Below are 7,999 nucleotides of genomic sequence, written 5' to 3'. Positions count from 1 at the left end.
GTCACACTGAGTCCTGGAGGCCATGCTGAGTCCTGGGAGGTCACACTGAGTCCTGGAGGCCATGCTGAGTCCTGGGAGGTCACACTGAGTCCTGGAGGCCATGCTGAATCCTGGGAGGTCACACTGAGTCCTGGAGGCCATGCTGAGTCCTGGGAGGTCACACTGAGACCTGGAGGCCACGCTGAGTCCCAGGAGGCCATGCTGAGTCCTAGGAGGTCATACTGAGTCCTGAGGCCCGGGAGGCCATGCTGAGTCCAGCAGCCCACCCTGAGTCTAAGAAGATGTGGTCCCAGAACAGAAGACACAAGGGCGCTCTGTTCCAGATGTGGAGCACTTTCTACTGCATCAACCTGGAGACCACAGATCAAGTTCCTTCTCAGAAAATCTGGGTTCCTGTCTTGGCTCTGCAGCCATCGATTAGCTGTGTGACCCTGGACAAGTCCTGAAGCTTCTCTCTAGTCCTATTTCCTCATAAAAAAGAGGAATAAAAGCAATACCTACCTCCAAGCACTGTGGTGTTCACATACGTACAACAGTTAGTGAAGTGTCTAGCAAATGCCGACACACAGTCAATGCTAGTTGTTATTATTATGGTTAATTTTAATAATTCTTGTGGGTAATATTTTCTATTAGAGTCTTGAAAATGAAAGTTATAGAGGTGGGAAGCCATGGGGGAAGAGAAATTCAGGAGGAATTGGCAAGACTATTCCCCAGAAAATGAAACAAAAATTGCAAGCTAAGTAAATAGCTAAAACAATTTTGGGAGACATAAGAAAACAGTTTATAAATAAATCTGTACTATATATTTTTTTGTTTTCCCCTCCTTTTTTCTTATTCATTCCTTCAACCAATATTATCGAGGGCTTACTATATGCCAGACAATCTTCTGGGTATTGGAGATTCAGAGATGAATAAGATAAATAAAATTTTGCCCCAGAAGGAACTTATATTCCAGAGAAGGAGAAAGTCAATAAGAAAGTAAATAAGCAAGATATTTTCAGTTAGTGGTGGGGCTGTGGAGGAAATACAGAAGAATGCAATAGAGAGAGGCTTTGGGAAAAGTGACTATTTGGACAGAATCAGGGAAGAAAAGACCTCACTGAGGAAATGAGATTTGAGCTAGGACCTGAAGAACAAGAAACAATTTGACATGTTACAATGTGGGGACAGAACCAGTGGAGAAGAAGAGAAAACAGCAGGCAGAATGCCAGTGGAGACCAGGAGCTTGGCATGTTTGCTTAAAAGGCTCAGTGAGAGATAAGGTCAGAGTGGTGATGGGCCCGGGCCTCAGAGAGCCATGTAGATAGAATGACTGTCTCGGGTCAGATTGTCGGAGAAACAGACTCTGAGATTGAGACTCGCTCTCAGGAAGTCCTCAATGGCAACAACTGTGGGAAACATGCAGGAAGCAGTGTTGAGCAAAGGAAAGAACTGCAGAGACCTCAGCGGACCCCACCCACTGCTCTGAGCTGGGATGGCCCAGCCCCTCCTCCACTGGCCAGCGACCCCTGGGGACAGCATATCTTCCAGATAGCAACCGAGAGCCCTGGGTCACCAGCACTCCCTCGTCCTGGCAGCAGCCACTATGATGATGGCAAGATTTATTGGTCAAACTGGGCTAGTTTGAAAGTGAAAGTGGCTCTTATTCAAAATCAAGCTGGGGAAATGGGCACAGAGCAAGATGGTCCCAGATGCACTGAGATAGCAGTTCACAGGCCAGAGTAAGCAGTCTGGATTTTGTCCCAAGTGCTATGGAGGCCGGGTGACTTAGGTGTGTCCATGGTAGTCCTTCCAACATGCGAAGGAGCCCCAAATCAGTTCTCTCCAAAGAGCCAGCTGCAGGTCTTTTGAAAAGCAAACGATTTCCCAAGAGGTTGGGTGTGGTTGCCGCCCCTCTGACTTGCTCTGGCTGCTCTGTTTCTGCTTCCCCACCTCTGGCTGCCTGCACACCTCTGGGGTGGAATAGCAACACTGTCGTGGCTTTCCCAACCACTGAACGGGTGTGAAGATGAAGTGGAAACAGTTCGAGGTCAGCAGAGTGGTTAAAATGACATGTTCCAGGGTGCTGTGCCATGAGGGAAAGCAATCCAGGCTTTGAATTCGCAGAAGGAGACAGGGCTGGGGGCCTGAGGAGAGCAGTTCCACCGATGCTCGGATAAACACCACTGGCCAGGGTTCACTCACAGGCTACCAAGGATTAGGAAAACGGGAGTCCAACTTTCCCAGGTGCTGGCCATTCCGGGAATGAGTCAGCTCCCAGATGGCCATTAACAACCTCTGAGAACAGAAATGGAGAACCATGACCCAATCGCAGGGGTACCCGACAACAGGGGGCCCTACTCACAGGTCCATAGGCCTCTGTAGGAGATGGAGATGGAACTCAGAGAGACTATAAACACAGATGCCAAAACATTAAACACACCTGTGCTTTCAGCCCCTCTAACTTACATTTAGCATGTTTTTGTTGTTGTTATAAATGTGGGCAACAAAACACACAAGGAGAAGGGCACCTATACCTTTCTCACCAACAGAAATCACATTATGATAAAAAAATAAAAATAAAAAATAAAAAATAAATCACATTATGTTCACATCATAATGCGGTTCTTGCAGACGCCTCCAAATATCTTCCACACTCATCACTATTGTTCAATTATAGTAGTTGTCAGATCTACTGCTAGATCTCGTTTTTCAGGGTATTAATTTAAAAAGCGCATATGTCATTATATAATGAATGTGGTGGTTTAAATATTTGATGGCTACATTTTCATATTATTGATTTTTTTGTAACCCTGGGTACTATAGTATGCCCTCAAAACCTTATTCTGAGGGTGTCCATTGATTCACTAGTCCACTGAGGGATCCACGAACATGAATTGCTAGGCAGGGACTTACACTCCTATAGCTGGGGCACGTCATTGCTTATTACTGGGCTTAATTCTCAGCCTACAATACAAGCAGGCAAGAATTATTCCATTTTGGGGGGATTTGGGGATTAAATGTTGGAGTCAGCTGCAGTCTAAGTCTATACAGAGAATTTTGTATGCCTGCTCGCCTAGGGAGTCCCCTAATACAATGCAGGTGGGTGCATGAATGTGCAATAGTTGATAATGTATCAACACACATAAGATTCATTTTAAACAGCCATAGATTTTAAAATGTGTTGTCGGTGTAGAGGGCGACTGTGGTAGGAAAGTTCAAAGGTGAATATTAAGGTGGGTCATTGAGCCATGAACTAACCTAGGAAAGCAACAGAAAATGGCTGTTCAAAGACTGGCATCAAGAAATGGTGGTTGTCCTGGAGGGAACTGGCCCTTCTAGCGAAGCAGCCCCTTGTGCTGTCACCTGGTGTCACAGGGGCCTCCCTTCGGCCACGGCCTTGCTGCTGGGGTCACAGAGAACCCGTTTCAATGGGACACTTTCCCACAGAGACATGCAAACACCTTGGCATTCAAATCCTTCCTGCCTGCCTCACAGAACAGCGTCTACCTCTCTGTTCCTAGTACTTCATCCAAAAAAAAAAACCACTCAATCAGTTTCACTCTTTGCTCTTAAATATTCAAATTCTGTCAGGACACAATCCAAACGTCCCGTCAGGCATGCTGAGGGCCTTATAAAAGCAGCACCTTTGGGGACTGTCATGGAAGTCCCCTCCAGGGCCTGAAGTCTGTTGGGTATTTTCTGAAAAACAACTAGATGTGAACTTCCTGTTTCTTGGAGGAAGAAGAGAAGAAGGAAGAGGAGGAGGAGAAGAAAAAGGATGGCTAGGGGCTTTGAGCTTGGGACACACAAACGTCCACTGAGGCCAAGAGGCACAGAAGGACCTCTGCATGAAGGCAGTTTGAGATGTTGGGATGTCTGAGAGCTGCGCCTTGGTTTTCACTGGGCTATTTTACAACTGTGTGCAACAGACGCTAACTTGAAGGAAATACATGGTAATGCAAATCTCATTTATTTAAACACGTGCAAAGTGTGTCCCCAGCAGACCAAAGGCCCTGTCCCACTACAGGGATATCCAGTTTTTGCCTATTAATAAAATGAAGTGTAAATGTACTTCACCTATTTGTAAATTTTATTTGTCAAAATATTTCAATAAAAATGTGCCTCATCTGTAAAAATATCATACTTTGAATTCCCCTTTGAAGCAGCTGCAAACCTGTTTGGTTCTTTCATTAATGAGACCAGTAAAATCTTCGGCAGGTGTTCATTTTATATATGTGTGGAGGTCATGTTTTACCTTTTTTGAACATTATCCCTTAACAACTGGTTACCTGCTTGGAACAAATCAACTAAGAGAGGGAGGAGAGACATAAGTTCATAGTTCATGAAATTCCTTGTCACACCTGCCTGTCCTTTCCTGTTTGGGGATCACACGTACAGTTTAGAGGTGACTATGACATCTGTATGATATGGCTTTAAACTTGAGCCTTGAACTCTATTTTCTTCTGCATTTCCTTTCTGGTTCTTGAGGGTAATTCTTAGATTAAAACTCTGAATACAGTGCTCAGCCAGTTCCAGGATTCCTCCCTGGGTGGTTGACATTAGCATTTTCCCCAGAGAGTGATTGTGAAGACCACTTGTGTTCTTTTTGCATAACAATAACATATTTGAATAGAATTTACATATGCATTCATCTGCCAAGCTTGCACTAAAATATTACCCTTCAAAATCCCAACTCCAGCAATTTTGAATGGCTGTTCAAAATCTGCTTCTGAGCCTGTCACTGCTCCCCTTGATGACTGCCAAGGTTCCCCCCTACTGCCCAAAAGTAGGTTCCAAATCACTTACCTTGATGTATTCAGAGTCCTTCCATTTCTCATTTACTCTGTCAGATGCCACAGCACTGCCCCTGGTACACAAACTTCTACAAAGGACCCGTCATTTCCAAATGTAACTTGTGATTTTTGTGTCCCCTCCACCATGAGACTCCCTTTCTCTGCTTTTTGAACTTCTACTCATTCTCCAAACTGAGCTCTTGATTCACAGGACCAGGACCATCTCTGTTACCTTTCCCCTCCCAGAAAAATTCAGTAGCCCCTCATCTGTAATCTTCTAACACGTTAGCCATGTGGAGAAGACAACACTTGGTCATAGTTAGGACTGGCAATGACATTTGTAGGACTCAGTACAAAATAAAAATGTGGATCCCCTTGTTCAAAATTATTAAGACTTTCATGATGGCCCTGACTGGTTTGGCTCAGTGGATAGAGTGTCGGCCTGTGGACTGAAGGTTCCCGGGTTCAATTCCGGTCGGGGGCATGTACCTTGGTTGCAGGCACATCCCCAGTGCGGGGTGTGCGGGGGACAGCTGATCGATGTTTCTCTGTCATCAATGTTTCTAACTCTCTGTCCCTCTCCCTTCCTCTCTGTAAAAAATCAATAAAATATATATATTTTTAAAAAGACTTTCATGATGGCAAGAGCAGGGCATTAGGAATTCTTATCTTAGCTTCTCCTCTCTTGAATACACCAAAGTTTGGGAGATGGTGTTCTTTCTTACCTGGTTAAGCAATTAACTCAGTTTTGTCTTATCAAGAGGTTGTACTGGTGACATTTGGGGAGCCAACTATTGACAAGCTGCCACCTCCTTTGGGAAGCCCTCCAGGTAAGAGGGTAAGACATTGAAAGGTTAACATGGTGATGCACACTGATTGGATAAGTAGCCAGTTCTGATGGTGATTAAGGAAAATTGAACTTATTTAAGGAAATGGGATGGGGGATGGACTGTCCAAAGGGAAAGGCTCCATAGCACCAAGCCAAAGGGACGTTGGGTCCAGGAGGTGGAGTTTCATTCTTATATGCACTGGGTTTGGGGGCTGAGGTGGTGGGCGTGGAATGCTGATGGAATGCAGGTGTGTGATCAGGAGTCTTTAGGTCAGCTCCAATTCCTTATATGGTCTGACTCCTGGTGTCCAGCAAGTTTTTCCTGGACTTTTTCTTCTGTGGCTGGAAGCTTACAAATGGCTGTTAAGGATTGTATTGCCCTATAGTCCTAACAGACACCATTCAAGGAAATCCAAGAACAGTTCATTAGGTCCCACCTATATCAGGCATCTTTCTTGGAGCTGAGTTATCAATGAGGATACCTGAACTAGGCTGAGCACCTTGAGGGCAGAAGACCTAGAATCTAGGTCCAAATAATGTGGCTGTACCCTTCTCAGCATGCCTGACCCATACTGGGTACACAATATGGGAGTGTGAAAGTATAGGGGCAGAAATAGAATATTGGGGATTAGCTATAATTATAAGAAACTAGAGGCCTGGTGCACAAAAATTTGTGCACTAAAGTGGGGGCGGATACCTCAGCCCAGCCTGTGCCTCTCACAGTCCCAGACCCCATGTGGGATGTCCATCTACCAACTTAGGGCTGCTCCCTGGGTGATCGAGCCTAAGCTGGCAGTCAGACATCCCTCAGGCAACCTGGGAGCCCTCGGGAGATGTCCCACTAATGGGCCTAAGCTGTTAGTCAGACATTCTTAGCACTGCTGTGGAGGCGGGGGAGGCTCCTGCCACTACCGCTATACTGGTCAGCCATGAGCCAGCCTCTGGATGAGTGGTGCTCCCTCACCACCAGGGGGAAGCTCCTGCGTTGAGCATCTTCACTCTGGTGGTCAGTGCACATCATAGTGACCGATTGTTCTGCCATTAGGGTCAATTTACATATTATCCTTTTATTATGTAGGATATTAATCATGCTCTGTTAACTGTGATTGTTCTGTTCTGATTAGAGAAAGCTCATTCTAACCTGGCTGAGAGTTGTACTCCCTAGACATGGTAGCTCACATCAGAATGCAGTCCATCCTCCTGTCCTGAGAAATGCCTATCATTATGGAAAGATTTATAACCTCGTGGCTGAGAGAGTCTAGTCCCAGAGGTACCCACTCTTTGCAACCCCCAGTCCTATTGCCTGTAACTGTTATACCTGCCTACTTTCCTATGCCTATAATTCTTACTTTCCCATGTAAACTTTGCCCTTCTACCCAATATAAGCAGCTGGCTTATGGGAAGAGGTAGAACAGATCTTTGTGGATGACCTGCTGCTCTCCCATACTGTGGCATTATTGGAATAAATGCACATATATGATTCAACCCTGTCTCTGCTTAATTGGCTGAAGTAGTGACAGGCAGCATGAACCCCTTGGCTGTTCAGTTATTAAAGGACCTGTAAGAAGGAACGAAGAGACAAAATATGTCATGGAAGTATAGCCCTATAGGACAAAAATTGGTGATTCAGTGGAAAACAAGGTAATATCCAGAGCAAACCCATTTGGATTACCTAACTCTGATTCTATGAGAATTATTTACAGCTCTGTGAATTGGGGCTAATAATAATAACTTTGTTATTGAAGATAACTGGTAGCAATAAAAAATAATTCTTATGCATAGACACGCAAATGTTGTTCAGTCAACATCCAATTGACCTCCCAAGCCCACTGCAGAAAAGCTGTTACCTCCATTCACACCCTCTTTCAGAAACTCTGACCTATAAATGTCGGCTGTGTCTACTTCCCTTGAATCTGTTAGAACATCTGCTGGCTTTCTTGTTTAATTTATGAGCTCAATAAAAGTTTCAACATGCACACCTTGTTATATTTATATGAAAACCATGATTTTACATTTTTGAAATTATTCTTTTACATGGAATCTTAAAAAGAAATGAACCCAGAGAGACCCAGAACAGATTGGTGGTCACCAGCAGCATGGACGGCGGTGTGAGGAAAATAGTTAAAAGTGGTCCAAAGGTACAAACTCCCAGTTATAAAATAAATAAATTCTGGGATATCATGTACAGCATGCTGATTATAGTTAACACTCTCATATTGTACATTTGAAAGAAGGTGAAGGGATTAAGCAAAAAACCTCTATATATAACCAAAGTCTCAGACAACATGTGGTGATAGCCAGAGAGAAAGGGGGGTGGGGGTGGTGAAGGTGAAGGTGGGCAAAGGCCAGAAAAATGGGAATGGAAAGAGGCTCTGCTTGGGGTGATGGGCCCACT

Source organism: Myotis daubentonii, chromosome 8 (genome assembly GCF_963259705.1).
Source record: "Myotis daubentonii chromosome 8, mMyoDau2.1, whole genome shotgun sequence".
NCBI lineage: Eukaryota > Metazoa > Chordata > Mammalia > Chiroptera > Vespertilionidae > Myotis > Myotis daubentonii.
This window is presented reverse-complemented; position numbering follows the sequence as displayed.